The 26,711-nt window shown below is 40.3% G+C and overlaps 1 long non-coding RNA gene across 1 annotated transcript; it reads left to right on the plus strand.

The window, feature by feature from the left end:
- The first annotated feature begins 412 nt into the window (after window positions 1-412).
- Window positions 413-6,537, plus strand: LOC138906558 (uncharacterized). Its single transcript, XR_011414012.1, has 3 exons — window positions 413-2,379; window positions 2,712-2,782; window positions 6,348-6,537. It is a non-coding gene; the product is annotated as an uncharacterized lncRNA (long non-coding RNA).
- The last annotated feature ends 20,174 nt before the right edge of the window (window positions 6,538-26,711 follow it).

Here is a 26,711-nt window from a genome sequence, read left to right on the forward strand (position 1 = left end):
CCTGTGAATACGATATTTTTTATACTATATTCGACTAACGAGCATAATTTTGTATTCTGTTTTTAGCTCGTCAATTATCTAACTCATGACTCAATGCTTGTGACCTTTATGACCATAGCCACTTAGTAGAATTACATGAGCTAAACCCCTTTTAAATTAAGTCTAATTTAATACCGGTAAACCCTTACAGTCTTACCTAATTTATGTGAGCCCCAAAAAAATTGCCTTCGGGCTGCGTGAAACAAATACTTTCTACATAGATCTGATGAACTAAACCTACTAACTTATAGCACTTAGATAATAGCCCAAAGACAATAAAGCAAACACAACCATCACACTAAAATAGAGTATTACGTGGCTAATAAACAAAAGAAACAAAAATGAATGCATAGCATGATAAAGGATGGAACATAGAAGCACAAATGAACCTTGTATTGATTGAATCCGAAATTTAAAATTTCTGCAACGCAACGATCGAAACAACAACGATAGCTACAACTTGGAAACCAACAACGGCGACCTCCTCCCTCAACTCGAAAAACGCTGTTATGCGATGTGGAAAAGGAGGCTGCCTTGAGGTGTTTTTGGGGCTGAGAATTGGACGCTTTTGGATTGTGTTTTTGGCTATTTTTTCAGCAGTCTTTCAGCTGATTTCGCAGCTCTTTGGGGCTAGATTTTGGCTGATTTTTCAAATACGTTTTTGGTGATGTTTGGGATGATATTTCGGGGCTGGTTTCTGGGTTTTTGCAGGTGTTGAAGGACTGGTTTTAGGCCTGTTTTTCAGCAGTTTTTCAGCTGGGTTTGGGGTTGGGTTTGAGCTGGTTTTTGTGGTTGTTTAGGGGTGTTTTAGATCTGGTTTTGGGTGCAGAAAAGGGTGATTTACATGGAAAAAATGGAGGAAAACCCATGGAAGAAGATGAGAGAGCTCATGTGTGTTTTAGGTGCTACTACTTAGAGAAAAGAGGTCTAGGAGATGCGGTGAGGCAGTTGTTAGCCAAGAAGAAGATTGCCTAAGTTTCTCTAAAGTTCTCCTCCGTTTCTTTTCCAGCCTTTTTCGTGGGTGTGTGTGTCTGTTCCCTAATTGTGTAAGTGAGTGAGTGGAAGATATATTGGTGTAGGCATAGCGATTAATTGGTGGCCAAGAAAATAAGAGTGTGTATGTACATGTGAGTTTTGAGTGAGAGCATGTGAGTTTGTTACAAAAGATATGGAAGAATCTTGCTAGCTGTCATTTTTGTATTGTGTAACGATCCGAACGGTCGTTTTGAGCTCTAACATGTAGTTCAATGGTTTGAGACCTTGAGAAGTTTAACTTCAGGTATTATGAATTGTACGTGAGGTTGGAATTGAATTTCGGAAAATTCGGAGTTGATTTGGAAAGAAAATTATAATTTCGGAAGCTTTAAGTTGGAAGAATTAACTAAGATTTGACTTTTGAGTAAATGACTTCGGAATTGGAATTTGAAGGTTCCAACAGGTTCACATGATGATTTTGGTCTTAAGAGCGTGTCCGGATGTCGGTTTGGAGGTTTGTAGGTCATTTCGGTGTCAATTGGCGAAAGTTAGAAATTGGATGATTTAGGAAAGTTTGACCGGGAGTGGACTTTTTGATATCGAGGTCGGATTTCGATTCCGAAAGTGGGAGTAGGTCTGTAATGTCAATTATGACTTGTGTGCAAAATTTGAGGTCAATCGGACTTGATTTGATAGGTTTCGGCTTCGAATGTAGAAGTTTGAGGTTCTAAAGTTCATTAAGCTTGAATTGGGGTACGATTCGTGATTTTAGCGTTGTTTGATGTGATTTGAAGGCTCGACTAAGTTCGTATTGTGTTTTGGGACTTATTGATATATTTGGTTGATGTCCGGGGGGCCTCGGGGTGAATGTCGGATGGTTAACAGATTGGTTTTTTTGGACTTAAGAAATGCTGAAGCTGGGCAGGAGCTGGTGTGATCACTTCTGCGATGTGTTGGTCGCAGAAGCGACATCGCAGAAGCGAGGTCGAGCTCGCAGAAGAGAAATGGGGAGGGACAAGGCAGTGGTCGTAGGTGTGAAGAAATTCCCGCAACTGTGGAATCGCATAAGCGAGAAATGAAGACGAAGAAGAGGCGGGTCCGCAGATGTGCGTTTGGCAATCGCAGAAGCGCCTGTGCAGACGCGAAAATGCTTCCACAAATACGATGTCTCAGATGGGCAGTGTACTCTGCAGATGCGCATTTTGGATCACAAAAGCGAGGCCGCAGATGCGCGAATATGTCTGCAGAAGCGAAAACTGGGCAGAACATAATGGGATCGAACTTGGTCATTTCGTCATTTTTATTTGGGATTTTTGGAGCTCGGTTCTTGGGCGATTTTGAGGAGTTTTCATCATGTAGAACAAGGTAAGTAATTTTCTACTTGTTGTGAGCTTAATGTAAGATTTATATGTGGATTTAAGGAGGAAACTTTAGGAAAATTGTGGGATTTTGATAGAAAACCTAGAATTGATAATTTTGGATTTTGACTGCGATTTTAGTAATGGAATTAAGAATAAATTATATATCTGAGTTAGTAATGTTATGGGTAAGGTTTATCTTCAAAATAATTCAGAATCTGGGCACGTGGGCCTGATGGTTGACTTTATCGACTTTTTGAGGAGAGTTGGGAATTGTTTAAATTGATTAATTATGGGCATTAGAGTATATTTTGATTGGTTTGCGCCTTGTTTGACTAGTTTTGGATCGATGGACATCGGTTTGAGGTGTTAGAGAGGCTTTGGAGCCGGTTATGGAACTTCGGAGCGAGGTAAATCTCCTTTCTAACTCTGTGAGGGGGAAACTACCCCTGCAAAGCTTTTTCATTGTAGGACAATTTTTTTTTTAGTTATCACCAACCAAATTCGGACTATAACCATGATTTTGGCTTTCCACAATAGCATCCAGATGATTTAACAAATATTAGTCGAAGTATACTATTGTAGTATATTGTATAATATTACAATATATTTTTATTATTTTTGTATATTATTATAATATACTATTGCAGTATATTACATACTGTTACAATATACTGTTGCAGTATAGCGTATACCTTAGCGATATACTATTGTGTAATTGTGTTTTTCTTTAAGATTTAAGCTGAAAAATTCATTCTCAAGTATCTCAAACCAGCTCCAATGCGACCAAATTTCACTATGAACTTCCTGAAGGTGCTATAAGCATTATTTTACAACACCCAATTCGAATTAAACATCAAATCTTCAAAAAAATATATTTAAATTTAGGAGCTTCAAGCTCAACAATGGTGGGCTTCAAATACACACAAATATTTTGATATGGGAGGCTTAATATATAACCACAATAACACATGGGTTCAGAAATATAAATAAATACACAAAAGAGAAAGCGTTTGTAAATAATAGTACTGATAAGAAAAGAGAAATTCGAAATATACTAATATAAAAAAAGGATTTTGGAGTGAAACTCATGTAAAATAATATAAAAACTTGTCTTTTAAAATTTATATAGAAAATTCTAAAAACAATTGAGAAAATGGATGGGTTTGTACTGGGTTTTTATCATCCACTAAAAAGACTAAGCTATGGGTGATTTTTGAAAGGAAAAGGGAACGTTTAGGTGTATGGCTATGTTTGTTAAGAGAAATTGAAAAGGGAAAGGGCATTGGATAGGCCGTGTAAATAGTTTAGGCTGCAGTGACAAGAAAAGTAAATTCTTTGGGCTTGGGTATAAACGGGTAAATAATTTGGGCTTAATGGGCATAAGGCGATAATTTATCTATTTTTTATGGGAAAAAAGTTTTGATATAGTACATGCACGTTTTACAAATTAACTTAAAAATAATAGAATTGTGCTTCGTTAATGTAACGACCCATCCGTTCCTTTTGAGTATTACAACTTCGTTCCCCAATTTACTGCTTATCTTGTGTTCAATTATAATTATGTGACTTGTCGGGGAGGTTTCAGAATGAATTGGAATACTTAGTTCCAAGATTTAAAGCTTGAGTTTTGATGATTCCAATAGCTCCGTATTATGATTTTGGACATTGGAATGTATCCGAAAAATTAATTGGAAGTCCATAGTTAAATTAGGCTTGAAATGACGAAAATAGGAAATTGAAAGTTTGAAAGTTTGGCCGGGAGTTGACCTTTTGATATCGGGGTCGGAATTAAGTTTTGAAAATTTTCATAGGTCCGTTATGCCATTTATGACTTGTGTGCAAAATTTAAGGTCAATCGGACTTGATTTGATAGGTTTCGGCATCGAATGTAGAAGTTGAAATTTGTTAGTTTTTCATTTGGATTGAATTAGGGTATGATTCGTGGTTTTAGCGTTGTTTGATATGATTTGAGTCTTCGACTAAGTTCGTATGATATTTTAGGACTTGTTGGTATATTTGGTTGAGGTCCCGGGGGCCTTGAGTGAGTTTCGGATGGTTAACGGATCAAATTTGGACTTAGAACAAAGCTGGAAATTTGCTGCCTACTGATGCAATCGCACCTGCGGAAATTATCTCGCAGGTGCGAGCTCGCAGAAGCGAGCCTTGATACGCAGAAGCGACATTGGCTTGGCAAAGGCTGGGATCGCAGATGCGCGTGGCTGACCGCAGAAGCGGTTGTGCATCTTCGAAGGTGTGACCGCATAAGCGAAAAATGAAGGGGCGAGCTACTTCGCAGAAGCGGACAACTTCTTCGCAGAAGTGGACTCTTGTCCGAAGGAGCGAAGGCAGTCGCAGAAGCGGACGAAGAACCGCAGAATTGGTTAAAAATTCCGCAGGTGCAGAACCTCTGGACAGTGTAAAAAAATAAAGGGTTCCGAACTTTTGCCATTCTTGGACATTTTCACCACAGGTTGAGGCGATATTTGAGCGGGAATTTATGAAAAATCTTGAGGTAAGTCACTTGTGATCATTGATATTCAATAATATTGAATTATCATCGAGTATTTCGACTAGATTACATGTTTTGAGGTGAAATTCGGGGATTTGGGCCTAAGGATTTCAAAATAAGAATTTGAGATTTGGAGGTTGAGTTGATGTTGGAATTTGGTAAATTTGGTATGGTTGGACTCGTGGTTGAATGGGTGTTCATATTTTATAACTTTTGTCGGGTTCCGAGACATGGGCCCCACTGACGAATTTCGATTCGAATTTCAGATTTTGTTGGAAATTTTAGTATTTTCATATGGAATTAATTCCTATAATTTGTGTTGACTGTATCGACTTAATTGTGACTAGATTCGAGGCGTTCAGAGGCCGATTCGCGAGACAAAGACATATTGGAATAAAGAATCGCACGGTTTGAGAAAAGTAACACTTTTAAACTTGGTTTTGAGGGTATGAATCCCTGAATTACGTGTTATGTGAATTGTTTGGAGATGAAGCACATGCTAGGTGACAAGCGTGTGGACGTGCACCATAGAAATTGTGACTTAAATAAATTCCGTAGAGTTACATAATCAAAGAATCATGTCATTATTCACATGTTCCCCACGTGTTAGAGAAATCAAGCTGAGGCTCGTATTAGAGATCATGTTTAGGCTATTAATTATTTTAATATATAAATTTCATACTCAGTCATGTTCATCTATTGTGAGGATATTTATGGGATCGAGTTGCACGCCGCTGCAGGCCATATTATATTTATTATTATATGGATCGGGGCTGCACGCCGCAGCAGGCCTTATAGGCTTTATTGTTATGGGATCGGATTGCATGCCGCAGTAGGCCATATTGGCTTTATATAGCGCTTGGATTGTAGGAGCCCTCCGGAGTCTGCACCCCCCACAGTGAGCGCAGTTGATGTTTTATATTTGGGATGGACTTCCCAGGGCATGGAGTTGCCTTATTTATTTATTTATCTTAGGGATGGATCTTCGCTGGGCATGGATCTTGCCCGAAGCATTTATATTTTTGGGTTTGATTGGCCTTATACAGTACTGAGTGACTAACCATCAGTATATATATATATATATATATATATATATATATATATATATATATGGGGGATGGATCTTCCCTGGAATGGATTGACCATATACAATACTGAGTGATTGAGTATTTTGAGATTGTGAATACACGAGGTTTCCATTGAGGTGCATCACATACAACATGTACATTGGCATGTAGATATAGAGATGTCATATTCCTCATATCATTTAGAATTGATCTATTTTACTTGTACTGAGTTTAACTATTGAACTTGAAAGTATGCCTACATTTCTGTACTGTTATTTCTATATTAGACTATACATGTTGAGCTCGTCACTACTTTCAGGCCAAAGGTTAGTCTTGTTACTTATTAAATACATGGGGTCGGCTGTACTCATACTACACTCTGCACTTTGTGTGCAGATTCAGGTACTTCCGGATACAGCGGTTGCTAGATTTTGGGGTTTCATCTGTTGGAGACTATCGAGGTAGCTGCTTGGCATTCGCAGACCTTGACTCTCTTTCCTTTAAGTTAATTGTAATGTTCTACATTTCCAGACAATGTTTGTATCAGTCAGACTATGTTATCATTTAGATGCTCATGTACTCAGTGACACCGGATTTTGGAAGTGTATTTATATCAGTATTTATAGGATTTTCTATTGAATTTAAACATTATGTTTTCAAGCTTAAAAAATTATTGTGATTTATTGAGGTTATCGGCTTGCCTAGTATTGAGATAAGCGCCATCACGACATGCGGATTTTGGGTCGTGATAAGTTGGTATCAGAGCCTAGGTTACATAGGTCTCACGAGTCATGAGTATGTTTAGTAGAGTCTTGCGGATCAGTACGGAGACGTCTGTACTTATCTTTGAGAGGCTGCCGAACCCTTAGAAAAAATTTCACTTTCTTGTATTCTGTCGTGTGAATTTGTTGATTCCGAAAATTAAATTTCTGTTATTCTATTCTCTCACAGATGGTGAGGACACGTACTACCGGATCAAATGGTCAACCACCAGTGCCACCAGTTAGGGCCACGAGAGGTCGGGTCCGTAGTAGAGGTCGAGGTGTAGCTCGTACAGCAGTTAGAGCAGCACCAGTAAAACCACCAGTTGCTCCAACTCATGAGCAGGTTCCAGATATAGTTGAGCCGGCGAGGCAGCTCAGGCACCAGCTATGCCTATTGTGATTCCAGGCCTCCAAGAGGCTTTAGCCCAGATATTGACTGTTTGCACTGGCCTGCTTGGGTGGTTTCAGCTCAGGCCGCACCGGCCACTTTTCAGGCCGGGGGAGGTACTCATACCCCTGGCGCCCGTACTCCAAAGCAGGTAGTGTAGGGACTTCAGATACCGGGGACACTACCAGTCCAGCCGGTTGCAGCTGCTTAGGCCCAGGTGGGTCCTATTATGAATGACGAAGAGTAGAAGAGACTAGAGAGATTTGAGAGTCTCAGTCCTCCGTCATTCAGTGGGACTGAGTCAGAGGATGCTCAGGATTTCTTGGACAGATGTCAGCGGATTCTTCGTACAATTGGTATCCTGGAGACCAGTGGGGTCTCATTTACTACTTTTCAGCTGACCAGAGCAGCCTTCAGACGGTGGGAGACTTATGAAAGGAGAAGACCAGTTGGTGCAGCACCACTTTCATGGCATGAGTTCTCCGTATTATTCCTGGAGAAGTTTGTGCCATAGACCCGCAGAGAGGAACTGCGCAGGCAGTTCGAGTATTTATATCAAGAGGACCTGTTCGTGACTCAGTATGAGATGTGGTTTTTAGAATTGGCTCGTCATGCCGTTTGGTTGGTTCCCACTGAGAGGGAGAAGATCAGGAGGTTCATTAATAGCCTCAACCATCAGTTCCATTTTATTATGACTCTGGAAATGTAGCAGGTGCTAAATTCGACGAGGTAGTTGACAGTACTCGACGGTTAGAGATGGTCCGTACTCAGGAGCGTGAGGAGAGGGATGCCAAGAGGTCTCGTGGTCCGGGTAATTTCAGCGGAGTTTCTTATAGGCCCACTCAGATGGCTCATCCATCTCATCGTGGCACATCAGCTAGCCATGGTTCATACAGTGCTCGACCGAGTCAGCATTCTCTTAGTGCACTTCCAGCTCAGAGTTCATCTCGTGCACCATCAGTTCAGGGTTCATCTGTACCAGGTTCTTTTGGTAGTTATTCTGGTTCTCGAGGTCCGCCTCAGAACTCGCCACCATTCTTCGAGAGGTATTGCTATGAGTGAGTATAGCTGGGTCATGTGAGGAAATATTGTCCCCGCCTTTCGCGAGGTCCAGTTCAGTAGAGGAGTCAGGCTACGACTCCAGCACCAGCTGCTATGCCACCCACCCAGCCAGCTCGGGGTGGGGCTCAGGCAACCAAAGGTTGCCCTAGAGGGGGAGGTCGATCAGGTGGCGGTCATGCCCGATTCTATGCTATTCCTGCTAGACCAGATGTCATTGCTTCCGATGCAGTGATCACATATTTGTATGTATCATCATATTTTGTTCATTATCTGGATATGCCCCGTGAGTCCTTAGTTTTACCTGTTCGTGTGTCTACGCCAGTGGGCGATACTATTATTGTGGATCGTGTGTATCGATCGTGTATGGTAACTATTGGGGGATTGGAGAATATAGTTGATCTCCTGTTGTTTAGTATAGTTGACTTCAATGTGATATTGGGTATGGATTGGTTGTCCTCATGTCATGATATTCTGGACTGTCACGGAAAAACCGTGACGTTGACGATGCCGGGGTTGCCGAGGATCGAATGGAGATGTCCTCTAGATTATGTTCCCAATAGAGTAATTTCTTATTTGAAGGCCCAACAGATGGTTGGGAAGGGGTGTTTGTCATATTTGGCTTTTGTGAGAGATGTTTATGCAGACTGTTGATACCCAATTTTCCCCTCATATTTTCCAAATATATATATATATATATTCCTTCAAAATAGCGCATATGCATCATCATTTGATTTACAAGCATACACAAGTATTTTTCATTATTTTCCATAATTTCTAAAGACTTTAAATCAATTTATTTCTGCATTTTTATTATATAAATATCCAATAATTGTAATGACCCAACCTGTCATTTTGACTTTTAGAAACCCGTTCCCTAAAATAAAACTCCTCGAACATGCTTTTATTAATTTATGACTTGCGGGGATGATTGATTCGGGATTTGGAACCGTTTGGGTTGAAACCGGAACACTTGGTTCCTTAAGTTAGCCTTAAAAGGCCAAGTTTGACTTCAGTCAACATTTTAAGAAAACGACCCCGGAATCGGGATTTGACTGTTCCAATAGGTTCATATGATGATTTTGGACTTGGGCATATGTCCGAATCAGGTTTTGGATAACCTAGGAGCGTTTGACGCTTAATAGTAAAAATCAACTATTTTAAGGTTTAAAATTCTTTTAATTTGGTTTGGAGTAAGATTTCGAGTAATTAAAGTCCATTTGGAATTTCGAGTTTGGGAATAGTTCCGTATAGTGATTTAAGACTTGCACTCAAATTTTCATGTCATTCCGAGTAGTTTAAGTATATTTCGGCGTATTGGAAGTAAATTGAAGAACTTGAAATTTCTTAAGTTTGAATCAATTTGGTTTAGGGTATGATTCTTAGATTTGATGTTGTTTTACACGTTCCGAGAGTTTGAGCGAGTCCGTTTTATGATTTCAAACCTTTTGGTATGTTCGGGCGGGGTCCCGGGGTCCTCGAGTGTCAATCGGACGAGGCTCGGACCAAGTTGGAAGTTGGAAGCCAAAACAGAAGCTCCCAGCTACTGTCAGAATCGCACCTGCGCTTGAACAGTCGCAGGTGCGACATTCGCAGATGCGACAGAAGCTCGCATGCGCGGAACTTGCAGATGCGAGATTTCTTCGGAGAGGCAGAAAAGGGAAGGGGAGGCCATCGCCGCAGATGCAGAATTTTGGCGCACCTGCGATCGCGCATGTGCGAAGCAGTGTGCGCAGATGCGAGTTTGGCCAAGGCTAGGGCACCTGCAAGGATTTTCTGCAGGTGCGGAAGCCGCAGGTGCGGTACACTGTCCGCATGTGCGAAAATCACGGTTGGGCAGAATGTGTTAAAAATCGGGGCCCAGTCATTTTGAGCCCATTTTCTTCCATTCTTGGGCGATTTTGGAGCTTTTTGAGAGGAGATTTCAACTAGCAATTGAAAGGTAAGTTAATTCCACACTCCTTGAGTTAAATACATAGATTATAGGTAGATTATAACTAGTAAATCTTAGAAATCAAGGGTTTAGGTGAAAAACCTAAATTTTTATAAAAATGAGATTTTAACCACGAAAATAGTTTTGAAATTGGGTAGAAATTATATATTTGAGTTCTTGAGATTATAGATAACGTTTCCATCCAAAAAATTTTAGAATCCGGGCACGTGGGCTCGGGGTGAATTTTGGGATTTTTACCATTTTGGATAGGGTAATTTATTTAATAGATGAATTTCGAATTATTGAACATATATTATTTATTTTATATAACTTTTGGATAGTTTCGGATTTTTCGGCATTGAATCGAGAATTTTACGCGACGCGATAATCGAAAATTGGACTTTGAGACCAGGTAAGTCTCTTGTCTAATCTTGCGAGGGGGAAATTACCTCATAGGGATTAAATTGAATAATTATTGCTAATTTCGGGGGCTACGTATGCACGAGGTGACGAGAGTCCGTGTGTAGCTACTATTAATGCTAAAGTCCTGGTAGTTTAGGACTCAAAGCATGAATTACTCGTGTACATTGTATTCTTTGTTTAATTAATATTAATGGATATATATGAATATATTGTGAATTGTTAGATAAAGATGTTAAAGGATGGAAATCTTATATATGCTTGATTTTATGTTTAAATTAATTAATTAATTATTAAAAGAAATTGTTCTTCCTCCCGAATTTATCTTATAATAAATATACTCTCCTTCCGGAGGCACATAAGAAAATGTCCTCCTTTCTTGTGGAGCGGGCCGAACGCCTCGGCAGGATAGATGCATCTATGGATCGTGCCGCACGTCCCTCGGCAGTGTACACGACACTCTGGATCGGGCCGTACGTCCTCGGTAGAAATCGTGCTTAATAATAATAATTATACGATACTTTAATAGTTTATTTCAGCTTGCGAAGCTAATTGATAAATTGAAAAATCCTTGAAATTTAATGAATTATTATTCCTGCTTGTTAAGGAATTAATTATTATTCCTGTAAATGAGATTTAATTGATAAATTGGAAATTATTTAAATTGAAGAAATTTAATTAATATATTGAGAATTGTTGCATTTGAAGGAATTTGATTATTCCTGCTGGTTAAATAAATTATTGTAAATTCTATGAATCATGCTGATTTAAATATTCTAGTTGTATTTCAATTATTATTATTGACCCATAGTGAGTGTCAAAAGTCGGCCATCTCGTCTCTACCATTTCGAGATTAGGCTTGATACTTACTGGGTACACGTTGTTTACGTACTCATACTACACTTGCTGCACTTTTTGTGCAGGACCTGAGGTAAGTACTAGTGGGGGACCTATCGTCTTACATCCACGTTATCCAGGGACATAGTGGTGAGCTGCCTTTCTGAGCCGTTCTGCAACTACTTGTGTCTCTCCTTGTATTTTTTTATTCTGTCTATTTTTATTTCAGATAGTATTTGAGGTTTTTTATAATCTACTAGATGCTCATACACTTGTGACACCCGGTCTTGACACACACATTGGTAGAATTTGGTGTATTATTATTTTCTTGGTTTTAAATTTGGTCAATGTATGCTTAATTTATCAAGTTGGCTTGCCTAACTGTAGTGTTGGGTGCCATCACGACCTATAGGTGGAATTGGGTCGTAACAACATGGTATCAGAGCACTAGGTTCACCTAGGTCTCACAAGTTATGAGTAGGCCTAATAGAGTCTTGCAGATTGGTACAGAGACGTCTGTACTTATCTTCGAGAGGCTATAGGGTGTTAGGAAATTACCTTTCTTCATATTCCATCGTGCAATTGATGTAGTTCTAAATATCCTTCTTTTATTCTCTCTTAGATGGTGAGAACGCGCTCAAATGAGGTTCCAGGCCAGGGAAGAGCTACTCCCCTAGTTGCTAGAGGCCGAGGCAGAGGCCGAGGGAGGGCTCCAGCCCATGGTAGAGGGCGAGGACGTTCCAGGACTGTTCCAGTTATGCCGCCAGTGGGTCCAGCAGAGAACCCCATTATTGAGGAACATGATGAGGTTCCTGTGGAAGAGCCAGCTCCGGTGAATTTCACACCTGCACCGGGATTTAGGGATGTCATGGGTCGTATGCTGCGGTTCATGGACAATATGACTCATGTTTATTTTCGGCAGACCCAGCCACATCTTAGGCGGGCGGGGGAGCACAGACCCCTACCACGTAGGCTCATGGACATGCAGCTGTTGTATATCAGACCCAGGGTGCACTACCCATGGGTGGAGCCAAGCCAGTGGCAGTAGCTACACTTGAGCCCAGGCTAGCTGTAGCCGCCGATACTCAAAAACTATTGGACGGATGGACTAGACTACATCCTCTTGTCTTCGGGGGTGAGCGACATGAGGATCCACAGGGCTTCATTGATCGTTGCAGGGACAGACTGCACAACATGAGGATATTGGAATCTCATGGGGTTGACTTTGCTACTTTTCAACTAGAGGGCAGGGCCCATAGATGGTGGCAGTCTTATGTTCTTAGCAGACCAGCAGATTCTCCTCCCATGACTTGGGATAGGTTCACTCGTATCTTCTTGGACAGATATATTCCACCCTCCTAGAGGGAAGAATTGCGGTTTCAGTTTGAGCAGCTCCAGCAGGGTCAGATGTCAGTGACCGATTATTAGGCGAGGTTTTCTGAATTATCTCGCCATGCACTTACGATACTCCCTACTGAGGCGGAGAGAGTGCAGAGGTTTGTAGCCGGTTTACATACTGGCATTCAGGCCACTATGGCTCGAGAGGTAGAGATAGGTACTTCTTATGAGCTAGTTGTGGAGATATCCTAGAGGATTGAGGGTGTGCGTCAGCGGAACCAAGAGCATATTATAAGAGATAAGCGGTTCAGGTACTCTGGAGAGTTCAGAGGTGCTCCGTCTGGGGGCAGAGGTCAGTTTGTGAGGGGGCAGTCCAACAGACCCCCATTTCCAGCACCACCACCTCCTCAGGGTACTCCAGTGCGACCTTATCTCAGTGCTATACCAGAGAGTTCTTACCGCCCACCAGCTATTCAGGGTCCTCCTAGTTGGTATTCTGGTCCCCAGGGCCAGACTCTTAGTCAGCAGCCCATCGCACCGAAGAGTTATTACGAGTGCGGGGATCCCAGTCACATGCAGAGGTTTTTCCCCAGGCTTTGGGGTAGACCAGTACAGCAGGGTCAACAGCCTATGCTTACCGGACCAGTTGCTCTACCAATAGTCCTACCACCAAGAGGTGGAGGACAGGTGGGTAGGGCCGTCCTAGAGGTGGAGGTCAGCCAGGCGGAGGCCATCCAGTTGGCGCTCCAGCTCGGTTCTATGTTTTTCCGGCTAGACCAGACGCAGAGGCCTCAGATGCTGTGATTACAGGTATTATTTCTGTTTGCGGCAAAGATGCCTCAATATTATTTGATCCAGGATCCACGTATTCATATGCGTCATCTCTATTTGCTCCATTCTTGGGTGTCTCTCGTGAGTCCTTGAGTACTCTTGTTTATGTGTCCACTCCTATAGGCGATTCTGTTATTATGAACCGGATCTACCGGTCTTGTATTATTACATTTGGTGGTTATGAAACTAGAGCACATCTCTTATTGCTTGAGATGACCGATTTTGAAATTATTCTGGGTATGGACTGGTTATCTCCATACCATGCTATTCTAGATTGTCATGCTAAAACTGTTACCTTGGCTATTCCATCTTTGCCTAGGCTGGAGTGGGAGGGTTCGTCGGTTAGTTCATTTAATCGGGTTATTTCTTTTATAAAGGCTCAACACATGGTTGAGAAGGGTTGTTTGGCTTATCTAGCCTATCTTCGGGATACTACTACAGAGACTCCGGCTATTGATTCAGTGCCAGTAGTTCGGGAGTTCTCCGATGTATTTCCTTCAGATCTTCCAGGTATACCACCTGATCGGGATATTGATTTCTGTATTGACTTGGCTCCAGATACTCAGCCTATATCTATTCCACCGTATTGCATGGCTCCAAAAGAATTGAAAGAGTTGAAAGAACAACTTGAAGAGTTACTAGACAAAGGGTTCGTCAGACCGAGTGTATCGCCTTGGGGTGCACCAATATTATTTGTGAATAAGAAAGATGGCACAATGCGAATGTGTATTGACTATCGCCAATTGAACAAAGTTACTATTAAGAAAAAGTACCCGTTGCCGTATATTGATGATCTATTTGACCAGTTGTAGGGTGCTAGGGTGTTCTCTAAGATCGATTTGAGGTCGGGGTATCATCATTTGAAGATTCGAGATTCGGATGTTCCGAAAACTGCTTTTCATACTAGATATGGTCATTATGAGTTTCTGGTAATGTTTTTCGGTTTAACTAATGCCCTGACAACGTTTATGGATCTGATGAACAGGGTATTCATGCCATATATTGATTCGTTTGTCATTGTCTTCATTGATGACATTTTAATCTACTCGCGCAGTAAGGAGGAACATGAGCAGCATATGAGAGTAGTGCTTCAGACATTACGGGAACAAAAGCTATATGCTAAGTTCTCTAAATGTGAGTTTTGGCTAGAGTTTGTAGCATTTTTGGGAAATATTGTATCGGGCGAAGGTATTAAAGTTGATCCCAAAAAGATTGAGGCAGTTCAAAATTGGCATCGTCCCACTTCGGCGACTGAGATCAGGAGTTTTCTGGGTTTAGCAGGTTATTATCGTCGGTTCGTGGAAGGTTTTTCATCTATTGCAGCACCTTTGACCAAATTAACCTAGAAGGCTGTCCAGTTCCGATGGTCCGATGATTGTGCGTCAAGCTTTCAGAAGCTCAAGATAGCATTGACTATAACACCAGTGTTAGTGTTACCTTCCGGTTCGGGAATGTATAAAGTGTATTGCGATGCTTCACGCGTTGGTTTGGGTTGTTTATTGATGTAGGAAGGTCGAGTTATTGCATATGCTTCACGTCAGTTGAAGACCCACCAGCCGAATTATCCGGTACATGATTTGGAGTTAGCTGCGATTGTTCACGCCCTTAAGATTTGGAGGCCTTATCTTTATGGGGTGTCTTCTGAAGTTTATACTGATCATCGCAGTTTGCAGTATTTGTTCAAGTAGAGGGATCTAAATTTGAGGCAGCGCAGATGGTTGGAATTACTAAAAGATTATGATATTACTACCTATATCATTCAGGTAAAGCAAATGTAGTTGCATATGCCTTGAGTAGAAAGGCGGAGAGTATGGGTAGTTTGGCTTTCATTTCAGCAGAAGAGAGGCCATTAGCTTTGGATATCCAGTCCTGGGCCCAACAGACTTGTGCGGCTAGATATTTCAGAGCCTGGCCGAGTTCTTGCATGTGTCGTAGCTCAGTCTTCACTATTTGAGCAGATCAAGGCTCGCCAGTATGATGATCCATACTTAATGGTTCTTCGAGAAACGGTACTACGAGGTGGTGCCAAGGAAGTCACTATTGGTGCAGATGGTGTTCTGCGACTCCAGGATCGTCTGTGTGTTCCTAATGTGGATGAACTGAGGAAAAAGATCCTGGAGGAGACACACAGTTCTCGGTATTCTATTCATCCAGGTGCTACAAAGATGTATCGTGACTTGAGGCAGCATTATTGGTGGCGACGAATGAAAAAGTACATAGTTGAGTATGCAGCTAGGTGTCTAAATTGCCAGCAAGTTAAATACGAGCACCAGAGACCAAGTGTCCTACTTCAGCAGATGACTATACCAGAGTGGAAATGAGAACGAATTACTATGGACTTTGTAGTTGGGTTGCCGCGGACCTTGAGGAAGTTTGATGCAGTTTGGGTGATTGTTGACAGGTTGACCAAGTCGGCACATTTTATTCCTGTTGTGACTACGTATACTTCAGAGAGGTTGGCCCAGATTTATATTCGGGAGATAGTTCGGTTGCACGGTGTGCCAATTTCTATTATATCAGATAGAGGCCCTCAGTTTACTTCACATTTCTGGAGAGCAGTACAAAGTGAGTTGGGGACCCGTGTAGAGCTCAGCACATCCTTTCATCCGCAGACCGATGAGCCGTTAGAGCGGACGGTTCATATTTTGGAGGATATGCTCACGGCATGTGTGATTGACTTTGGAGGTCAGTGGGATCGTTTCCTGCCTTTGGCCGAGTTTGCTTATAATAACAGTTACCAATCCAGCATCGAGATGGCTCCATTTGAGGCTTTATATAGCCGTCGATGCCGTTCACCTATCGGATGGTTTGAGCCCGGTGAGGCTAAGTTATATGGTACTGATTTGGTAAAGGATGCCTTGGAAAAGGTAAAGTTGATTCAGGAGTGACTTCGTACAGCACAGTCAAGACAGAAGAGTTACGTGGATCAGAAAGCGCGTGATTTATCATTTATGGTAGGTGAAAAAGTTCTCTTGAAGGTTTCGCCGATAAAGGGAATTATGAGATTGGGGAAGAAGGGCAAGTTGAGCCCAAGGTTTATAGGCCCATTTGAGGTTTTGAGACGAGTTGGGGAGGTTGCTTATGAGCTTGCATTGCCTCCCAGTCTATTGGGAGTTCATCCGATTTTCCATGTATCTATGCCCCGGAAGTATCATGCTGACCTATCACATTTGTTGGACTTCAGCACAGTTCAGCTAGATAGAGTTTGGGTTATGAAGAAGAGCCATTTGCCATTGTTGACAAACAAGTTCGCCAGTTGAGGTCCAAAAGGATTTCTGCAGTAAAGGACCAGTGGAGACGCCAACCAGTCGAGGAAGCGACTTGGGAGGCCGAGGAGGACATGCGGAGCAAATATCCACACTTCTTTAGCATTCCAGGTATTATTCTAAACCCGTTCGAGGATGAACGTTTGTTTAAGAGGTGGAGAATGTAATGATCCAATCGGTCATTTTGACTTTTTGAAACCCGTTCCCTAAAATAAAACTCCCAGAACATGCTTTTATTAATTTATGACTTGCGAGGATGGTTGGTTCGGGATTTGGAAGCGTTTGGGTTGAAATCGGAACACTTGGTTCCTTAAGTTAGCCTTAAAAGGTCAAGTTTGACTTCGGTCAATATTTTGGGAAAACGACCCCGGAATCGGGATTTGACGGTTCCAATAGGTTCGTATGATGATTTTGGACTTGGGCGTATGTCCGAATCGGGTTTTGGATAACCCGGGAGCGTTTGACGCTTAATAGTAAAAATCAACTTTTGAAGGTTTAAAATTCTTTAAATTTGGTTTGGAGTAAGATTTCGAGTAATTAAAGTTCATTTGGAATTCCGAGTTTGGGAATAGTTCCATATAGTGATTTAAGACTTGCACGCAAATTTTCGTGTCATTCCGAGTAGTTTAAGTATACTTCAGCGCATTGGAAGTAAATTTAAGAACTTGAAATTTCTTAAGTTTGAATCAATTTGGTTTAGGGTATGATTCTTAGATTTGATATTGTTTTACACGTTCCGAGAGTTCGAGCGACTCCGTTTTATGATTTCAAACCTGTTGGTATGTTCGGGCGGGGTCCCGGGGCCCCCGAGTGTCAATCGGACGAGGCTCGGACCAAGTTGGAAGTTGGGAGCCAAAACTGAAACTCCTACCTACTTTCAGAATCGCACCTGCGCTTGGCCAGTCGCAGGTGCGATATTCGCAGAAGCGACAGAAGCTCGCAGGCGCAGAACTCGCAGATGCGAGATTTCTTCGCAGAAGCGCAAAAGGGAAGGGGAGGCCATCGTCGCAGATGCGGAATTTTGGCGCACCTGCAATCGCGCATGTGCGAAGTAGTGTGCGCAAATGCGAGTTTGGCCAAGGCTAGTGAGACTCGCACTTGCGAGGATTTTCCACAGGTGCGGAAGCCTCAGGTGCGGTACACTGTACGCAGGTGCGAAAATCACTGTTGGGTAGAATGTGTTAAAAATCGGGGCTCAGTCATTTTGAGCCCATTTTCTTCCATTCTTGGGCGATTTTGGAGCTTTTTGAGAGGAGATTTCAACTAGCAATTGAAAGATAAGTTAATTCCACACTCCTTGAGTTAAATACATAGATTATAGGTAGATTATAACTAGTAAATCTTAGAAATCAAGAGTTTAGGTGAAAAACCTAGATTTTTATAAAAATGAGATTTTAACCACGAAAATAGTTATGGAATTGGGTAGAAATTATATATTTAAGTTCTTGAGATTATAGGTAACGTTTCCATCCGAAAATTTCCAGAATCCGGGCATGTGGGCCCGGGGTGAATTTTAGAAATTTTATCATTTTGGATAGGGTAATTTTTTTAATAGATGAATTTCGAATTATTGAACATATATTAATTATTTTATATAACTTTTGGATAGTTTCGGATTTTTCCGCATTGAATCGAGAATTTTACGTGATGCGATAGTCGAAAATTGGACTTTGAGACGAGATAAGTCTCTTGTCTAATCTTGTGAGGGGAAAATTACCTCATAGGGATTAAATTGAATAATTATTGCTAATTGCGGGGGCTACATACACACGAGGTGACGAGAGTCCGTGCGTAGCTACTATTAATGCTAAAGTCCGGGTAGTTTAGGACTCAAAGCATGAATTACTTGTGTACATTTTATTCTTTGTTTAATTAATATTAATGGATATAAATGAATGTATTGTGAATTGTTAGATAAAGTTATTAAAGGATGAAAATCTTATATATGCTTGATTTTCTTTTTAAATTAATTAATTGTTAAAAAAAATTATTCTTCCTCCCGAATTTATCTTATAATAAATATACTTTCCTTCCGGAGGTACATAAGAAAATGTCCTCCTTTTTTGTGGAGCGGGTCGAACGCCTCGGTAGGATAGATGCATCTATGGATCGTGTCGCACGTCCCTCGGCAGTGTACACGATACTCTGGATCGGGCCGTATGTCCTCGGCAGAAATCGTGCTTAATAATAATAATAATAATTACACGATACTTTAATAGTTTATTTCAGCTTGCGAAGCTAATTGATAAATTGGAAAATCCTTGAAATTTAATGAATTATTATTCCTGCTTGTTAAGGAATTAATTGTTATTCCTGTAAATGAGATTTAATTGATAAATTGGAAATTATTTAAATTGAAGAAATTTAATTAATATATTGAGAATTGTTGTATTTGAAGGAATTTGATTATTCCCGCTGGTTCAATAAATTATTGTAAATTCTATGAATCATGCTGATTTAAATATTCTAGTTGTATTTCAATTATTATTATTGACCTATAGTGAGTGTCAAAGTCGGCCATCTCGTCTCTACCACTTCGAGATTAGGCTTGATACTTACTAGGTACACGCTGTTTACGTACTCATACTACACTTGCTGTACTTTTTGTGCAGGACCTGAGGCAAGTACTAGTGGGGGACCTATCGTCTTACATCCACGTTATCCAGGGACATAGTGGTGAGCTGCCTTTCTAAGCCATTCTGCAGCTACTAGTGTCTCTCCTTGTATTTTTTTATTTTGTCTATTTTTATTTCAGACAGTATTTGAGGTTTTGTATAATCTACTAGATGCTCATACACTTGTGACACTAGGTCTTGACACACACATTGGTATAATTTGGTGTATTATTATTTTTTTAGTTTTAAATTTGGTCAATGTATGCTTAATTTATCAAGTTGACTTGCCTAGCTGTAGTGTTGGGCGCCATCACGACCTATAGGTGGAATTGGGTCGTGACAATAATTACCCTACAAATTATTTTTATGATGATTTAATCATCTAAATTTATCATTTATACCAATATGAGGTTTTAAATATTTTCAGTGCATTTATCATAATTACATTTGCATTTTTTAGGGCCAAATTGCATATTTTGCATTAATAGCCCATATGCATATATAATTACATTATTCATACAGAAAATAACTTTTTATATTTTTATAATGTTAAGTAATTATTGTTAATCATTTTTATGCACAAATGATATTTTTATTATTTATTAAGTATTTTATAAATTATTTATTTGTTAAATAGTGGGTATTTAAAATCTAGCACTAAAATCCCCTATTTTCGGATTTAACCCAACACCCTTACACTAGCCCAATACCCATTAGCCCAATCCCCATACCCATTTAAACATCCGACCCAGGACCCCTTTAAATCGTGACCGTTGATCTCTAAGATTAACGGTCCACGTTACACCCTCCCCTTTAAACCAACCTAAACCCCTAACCCTAATCATTCTATACCACCTCGCCGCCCTGGAATTCCCTCATCTCTCATCTCTCATGAACCCTAGCTGCCATTCCTATCAAACCCCCCCAAATCCGGCCCCAAAACAGAATCCACCATGGATTCCCTTACCTTATTTAGCTCTCCTCACCACTGGCCACTCGTCTGTGATCTTACTTAGTTGCTTGACTAACATGGCAAGCAAATCTTGCCAAAATCGAACCAAATCGCTTCACACCTCTAATTTCTGTGGCTATTCCGCCTATGTTCATCATTGATTCTTTGTTAGAAACGAATATTCTTCATATCTGTTGATGATTCTTACCTACCCCAAATTAGGGTTTTCAAACCCTTTCAATCGGACCAAAATAGGTATGATTTTCTAATTTTTTAATGTTATTCCGCTTCTATTCATCTTATTTTGTGCGATTTTTACTTTATTTTTCACTGATTTCACACTTTTCCTAAAACTAGGGTTTGAAACTTTCTCTTTTTCTTACCGATTCTGGTGAATCTTTCCTTATATTTTCCTTGATTTTTTACTTTAATATTTGTTTAAATATTCTGAATAATTTTTGTTTTGGTATTATTTGTGTTTCCTTTAATATTTGTTTAAATATTCTGAATAATTTTTGTTTCGATATTATTTGTGTGTCCTTTAAAGTCTGCCTTAATAAGTCTGAACGATTTGTGTTTTGGTATGTCTGTGTATTTACCTTAAATATTTTGAATAATCTCGGGTGTTTCCTTGATTTGTTGAATCCCTTGATTTGTGCCCTAAATTACCTATAACTGATTCTGAAATATTTTCTGGCATATGACTGATTTGTTTCCATGTTTATGTGCTGATTTCTATCACTATATATACTCTTCCCCCATTCCCTTTTGAAAGGACCTTGGACTACTTTCTGAACTCACTATAGACTTACTAGACCTAAGGTTATTCTGTTTTTGCATTCTATACTCTAACTTTGGCCGGCTGGAAGCCAAGGCCAGTCAGCTCCGAAATCTTGCTATATACTGTGGACTTCCATACTTTGTGCATTTGTTTCGCTTAATTGGTGAGTCACCTAACTTCTGCACTTTCATTCTTACATGCCCCTGATTTGTATATGTGATTACTATTGAATTTGTTATTAAATATGCTTTGGAAGGGTGTTTAAGTATAACTCTTTCAAATTTGTATGTCTTAGTCCCTTTAACACTTAATTGCTCCTAATGTTACCCGTGCTGAAGTTATTTGAACTTGTTTAAGGTCTATCCAGTTAGTGTATCAATCTTGAATGCCTGTGAACATGTTTATCCCCTTACCCTAAATCCCTACAGTGAATGCCTCACATCTGTGACTCTTATTACTAGTTATAATCTGCCTCTTTGCTATTGTGTTAACATGATCACTCGATCCCACACCCCCTCTAGTATTTGTTTGTAATTTGGAATAGTTGTCTCATCATGTTCGAATTGCTACTTTATCCTTTGATACAAAATGGACCTTCTTTGGTTAGATCATTATAACAAAGTTACGTGCTACTTAACATGATTTTACTAAGTGTGTGTGTCTTGACTTATGACTGTAAGCATGATGCCCTCCCCCCCTTCTATTATGTTGTTCTGATTTTCTTGATAATAATACTAGGTTATGTACTTAACATGATTCAGCATGCTTTAACTCATTATACACTTATGACTTTGCCAAACTTGCAAACATGTTCTTTGCCAATGTTTAGCATGTGACTGTTACTGTGCTGAGTTTGAAACCTTTTTATCAGTTTCATTAAACTAGTTCTTTTTTTAAGTTCTATTTAAGTGTCTGCTTGTTGACTCAATTTGGTCATGTCTGTTTAAATCCTCAATTCCTATCTTCTCAATTTTGGTCTTTCTTTCTCTGTCACCTAAGCTCTTTTACATCCTATTCTTAGCCAATGCTGCCCAAGTTCTGTCCTTTGGCCTCCCTAGTGTGAGCACTACTCAGGGTTCATTAGAGACCCTTGTGAACTCTGACACACTAGGATTTGGTCCCTAATCCCTCCTCTGAACTATTCTTGTTAACCACTCTAGTGTGAGCACTGCCCTGGGTTCTTGAAGCCCTTGGGAACTCTGACACACTAGGGCCTTGGTTCTATATGCTTAACTCTATCTTGTGCTCACTAGGTGAATCATTCAATTCCTGGCTGCTGTATGTCTATGAGTGTGTAACTTGGAGACTGTTGTGATTTGTGAGAATAAGGGCCAGGCCTGTCCAGGTATATTTTGGGCCTGCTGTAGGCTCCCTATAGTTATTCTTTTATGTAATTCATGCTATTCATTCTGGGTCTGTAATAATTATTGTAATAAAATTTGGGGTATTCGTGAAATTAGAAAAGGGATTTTTATCTTATATTTTGCAATAAATGGGGTAAAAATCCTGCCTATAGGTTCAATAATGTGTGTTTGGTTATCCTGTTTTAGAAATCATGCCTATAGGTATCCTATTATGTTCAGTCATTATATGTTAGCAATCCTTCCTATGGTTTCAATACTTGATTCAATTGTGTTCTATTTTTGCTTATTAGAAACCATGCCTATAGGGAATTGTATGATTCAATATGTGTTTACATGATGCCCTATTCACAAATTGTAGTGATCATGTCTATAAGATCTAAAATCGGATTAAATTGTAGAAAGCATGCCTATAGGTCTGAATCAGTTTAATTATCATCTTGCTCGTTTATTCAGGAGTTCTCGACACTATGTCATTATTATCACTAGAAAATATGCCTATAGGACTAAATAAGTAATTCTGAATATCCTTACGTAATTACCATTATTTATTATTGAGTATAACACCTAGACATCATTCCTATAGGTTTAATCCCCTTATGCTTAAAGTCAGTAGGCAAATTATGTAGGTTTCTGGAAATTGTATTTAGGAAATGGCTTTTGCGTGTAGCTGTCTGCTCATTAATTTTGTATCATATAGAGATCATGCCTATAGGATTCTGCAACCTTAACTCATTAAAATCTGTCAATTTTAATCAGTTTGGCTTGCATTTGTTGTCTAAATGCGGAGGCTAACTTGAGCCCTTATTTGCTTATATGTGAAAGTCCTAAATATTTTGCTTGTCGCCTAGTATTTTCTCTTTTGAGCAACCTAAGTTAAAGTCTAGAACCACCTTGAAATAGAGGTCCAAATGCCTCCTGGACCATAGGCATGGGACGGGTAGTGCACACATAGAGTACGACTTAGAATTGACTAGCGCGCTTTAGGTAAATAACTTAAAGATAGTAATCAGGTAGCAGAAGATGATAGTCTGTGTTCACTGAATAATATGAGTAACATCCCATCTTGAGGGAGTTACGAAGTATTATTTATGTTGCACGGGGTAATCCTTTAGGCTTAAAAACTTAGGAACCCCCCACATTTGTTTAAAGTCAATCATTTTATTTGCCCAAATTGCTTCCCTTCTCTTAGACTAATTCATATAATTCGAGTTCAGTCGGGACCCACCGTTGTGGACCTCGAAGAGTGCCTAACATTTTTTCCTCAAGGTAATTTGAGTCCTTACCCGATCTTTGGTGATGCGAACTGGTTAATCCAGAGTTATTTGCAAAATAGGTGCCCTAACGCACCTTAATCCGTTAGGTGGTGACTCTCTCTTTTAGTACCCTTACTTTAAAAGAGTTGTCACGACGTCGAAGCCCAATTTCGCGAGAAAGAAGGGGTGCGACAGCATGGCGACTCTGCTGGGGATATTTTTAGGCTCTTACCATAGCGAACTTGGTCTATATGAATTAGTCTTCTTTGATGAATGTGTTTCCTTGTTCTTTATCGTTACATGAATATCCCGCTTCCATTTTCCCTTTTTATGGCTAGATGCACACCCTTTCCCCTATTTCCCTCTATTTTGAATTTGTATGCAAATCTTTGCTTAATTTGGTTACAATGTGAGTTTTCCTTTATTTCCTAGTCATGTTCACCTGTTCCGAATCATATTTAAATTTGCTACATCATGTCTCTCTCCCTACCCCTACCCTCTTTGCTTGCTTTATTACAATTCTTTCATATTGCGTGAACTAACTTCTTCCTTGTTTTTCTTTCTTTTTATGTCTTTACGTTTCATTTAATACTGCATTTACCGTCTTCATCATGCAAAATACTTGACAACATGTTGTTTTATCTTTGCATAAAGCATGCTCCATATCATATTCCACTCGTGTGCAATTAATACCATAGCGGCGCTTGATGAGTGTCCGCGCTCTTCCTAAATCACCCTTTTAAATTTGGAAAGGCTTATTTGCGATAAAACTAGTCGATCAGCTGTGCAATCGACGACTCCGTGCCTTCCCCTATCAAGTTGTCCACTTGAGGGTACCGGTCTAGACTCTTCTAGAAACCCCCACTCTAATATTAAACTGTGCATGCATCATGTCTAAACCTAATATGGGTTAGAACGCTGTCCGCGTAATAACTCTCTAAGGCAAGCCTTGTCCAAAGCCCGCCGGGATTTCCTTAAATCCCAATGGATACAATCATGATATGTGCATTATTTGGAGAAAAAGTGACGATATGCTAATCATTAATGTGTAAATAGTCGAATCCGGAGGGGGGAGGGTGGGGAGGGCAAACTTTATTTATTTTGCAAAAATGAGGCACGAAGTCCCCAGATTCGGCATGGTTCAAAGTATCCCACCTTTGTTGCTAGATTGGTGGGAAAATCTCTCGCCAAGTGACAAAAACCATGTGAAAAGAGTTCTCAGGAATTTACCTTCTTTGTTAGATATTCAACCGGACAATGTGTTAATTGAGGCTGCTACCATGTTCTGGGATGAGAAGAGGGCCGTCTTCCGTTTTGGTGATATAGAAATGACTCCCCTTCCAGAGGAAATAAGAGGCTTCGCTGGGCTCCCATGGGATAGCCCTAGCTTGTTGGTACCGGAAAATCGTACTTCTCGAGGTTTCCTAAAAATGATGGGTTTCAGGAAAAATGATGAGTTAGTCTGTCTGAGGAAATCTTACATACCATTCGACTTCCTTTACGAGCGTTATGGTCACAGCAAGTCATATCGTCTTTACCATGATAAATTTGCCATCACTTCTTTGTGTTGGACTCACCGGCGGGTTTTTGTATTCATTGTCTATTTTTTGGGGATGCTGATATTCCCGATACAAGGGGAAAGGATCCACACTCACCTAGCTATGGTCACTAAGACCCTAATGGAAGGAATTGAGGGGCAAACTTACACTATTGTCCCAATGATCGTGGCTGAGATGTACCGAGCCTTGGACCATTGCAAAAAAGGATATTGGCATTTCGAGGGTTGCAATCTATTTCTGCGAATATGGTTGTTGGAACATCTTCAGAGAGGACAATACCGTCAAGAATATCCGCGATGACCATAGAATGACCACATAGCTTATCACCATCTGAAGAGAATGACTTTTATCCCATACAGGTTTGCACAACCGGGAAACGCTGTGAGGTGGGTACATTTCTTTAGCAATTTGACTGATAACAAGGTACATTGGATATTCGAGTGGTTCCCTAGCAGTGAATTCATCATCAGGTCGAGAGACGTTCCTCATCTAGTTCTAATCGGATTAAGGAGAATCTATCCTTATGCTTCTATCAGAGTCATGAGGCAAGCTGGGAGAAAACATGTTATACCACGAGTTTCCAAAATGGTTCATTACAAAGCAGACTTCCAAGGGAATGTCATTCTATTCAAGTTCGAGGCACAACACATGTGGCATCAAAAGATTATTTTGGAGAAAGATACCATCGAGCCAGACAGGTATCGTGCCGGCTACTTCTACCCATCATGATTGGTCGATGACATAGCAAGAGAGGTCAAGCCAGGGATTGATTTGAGAAATAGGGTCATAGATGACGCTACTGAAGCGCAAGTCAAATACATGAGGTTGCACAAAAGGGTCTTTGAATTTGAGTCCAGGCATTTGGAACAGCATAAAGTGGACATGGAAACAATCAATGAATGGAGGGGAATCGCTACTAAATCAACAAAAAGGTTGGAGTATTTGGAGCAGGGTTTGATGGAACTTGAGGGAAATATGAGGAAAAGGGTCTCGGATTGTCAGAACGCAGAGAGCAATGAAAGAGGACATCTAGCAAGGGCGTATCTGCTATTGGACATGCGCGACCTGGGGAATTTGATTGACGGGGCTAAGAAGGCCAAGCTTGGAGAAGGTCCCTCTGGGACCAAGTAGATTAAGGGTGATGTTTTCTAGATTAGTTTTAGAATTTGATTGTCGTAAGGAAAATGCCACTAGTGACTCTTTATAATTATTGTCGTTTTAGTAAAGATTTGGTCTATTTATCATATTAATGAAATGATGCAGTTATCGGCATTGAGTTTTCTCCAAAGCTATATGTCGCTAGGCCTACCTCGAGCACGATGAGGTCCCCAAATTAGGACGCGAATTCCGCAATACATGTTTAAATATCATAAATATCCTTTTAATACTCTTTACTGACT

The sequence above is a fragment of the Nicotiana tomentosiformis genome, chromosome 2 (assembly GCF_000390325.3).
Source record: "Nicotiana tomentosiformis chromosome 2, ASM39032v3, whole genome shotgun sequence".
Lineage (NCBI taxonomy): Eukaryota > Viridiplantae > Streptophyta > Magnoliopsida > Solanales > Solanaceae > Nicotiana > Nicotiana tomentosiformis.